The sequence below is a fragment of the Terrapene carolina genome, unplaced genomic scaffold, assembly GCF_002925995.2.
Source record: "Terrapene carolina triunguis isolate 2854851 unplaced genomic scaffold, T_m_triunguis-2.0 Scaffold6650, whole genome shotgun sequence".
Classification (NCBI taxonomy): Eukaryota; Metazoa; Chordata; order Testudines; family Emydidae; genus Terrapene; species Terrapene triunguis.
The window spans coordinates 1-1,170 of record NW_020671001.1 but is presented as its reverse complement, the minus strand read 5'-3'; the positions used below and the strand labels follow the sequence as shown (position 1 = coordinate 1,170).

At 64.1% G+C, this 1,170-nt stretch overlaps 1 long non-coding RNA gene across 1 annotated transcript; it reads left to right on the top strand.

Moving 5' to 3' along the window:
• Positions 1-967, top strand: LOC112121169. Its single transcript, XR_003370283.2, has 3 exons — positions 1-17; positions 449-530; positions 809-967. It is a non-coding gene; the product is annotated as an uncharacterized LOC112121169 (long non-coding RNA).
• Positions 968-1,170: the final 203 nt, after the last annotated feature.

Below are 1,170 nucleotides of genomic sequence, written 5' to 3'. Positions count from 1 at the left end.
GGGATTCCTCCGGAGAGGTGAGTGTCCTCCCGCCCCTGCGCCCCCAGGGCATGGCGGGGCCATGTGACGGCCCTGTCCATGCCACCTCTGGGGCCCGGGCTCTGGAGGTCAGGGAATTAGATCTTTGGCCTTTCCTCTCTGGGGCACCAGTCCCGAGGCCCAGGACATCAGGACTGTTTGACTCAGGGTTCAGAGAATGGGAGAGGAGCCCTTTCCCCGCTAGGGGGCGCTGGTTGGGATCCAGCCCCAGGTTGGGGCGCTGCTGCATTTTGGGGGATCAGGGCCCTATTCAGCATTAACTCCATCCCCCTATTCAAACCGACCCCTGGAATCTCTGAGTCTCAGTGTCATGGGGGAGAGGGGGGCTAGCGGGCACAGGCTGGGGGTGGATTCTAGCCCCTGGGGGTGAGCGGATCCAGGACTCGCTGTCTCTCTCCCATCCCCGCAGGCTACCAGGACGAGCTGCTCTATAAGCAGAATGACGGCTCTTACAGCGCCTCTAGAAAGAGCAACGCCAGGGGCAACACCTGGTGAGGGGCCGCACGGCACGGGCGAGTCAGGGCTCTGGGTGGGCAGGGCCTACCGGGCTGCAGCCTGACCCCCAGCCCTACTGCTATTCCAGTCCTGCTCCCCACACAGCTCTGTCCCTCGTACTCACTCCAAATCCCCCCGTTCCCATTCTGGGCTCCCCTGACAGCTCTGCTCACCCCCACAATGCTGACCCCCAGCCCCGTCCCCCACGCACCTCCCTCCTGGCCCGCAGCATCTCCTGCAGAGTGTCCCTCTCACGGGGTCTCTCCCCGCCCAGGCTGACGGCCTTCGTTCTCAAGTACTTTGGCCAGGCCAGACCCTACATCTCCATCGACGAGAAGCACCTAGAGGACGCCCTAGGGTGGCTACAGCGCCGCCAGCGGAAGACCGGCTGCTTCCGCAGTGTGGGGAAGCTGTTGAACAACGCCCTGCAGGTGGGAGTCTGGGGTGATGGGCTGATGGGAAGGGGGAGGAGGGGAGAAGCTGGGGAAGGGGGTGGGGGCCCCCCATGGCAGCTGGTTGTTGTCACCCGTTTTGGTTTGGGGGATTTCCCTGGGTTTTTAGCAATGGCTGAATGGCTGGAACGGCCGGAGCAGCGGGTTATTGCACCGAACGAGGGAGCAGCCCTGGCCCAGCCCC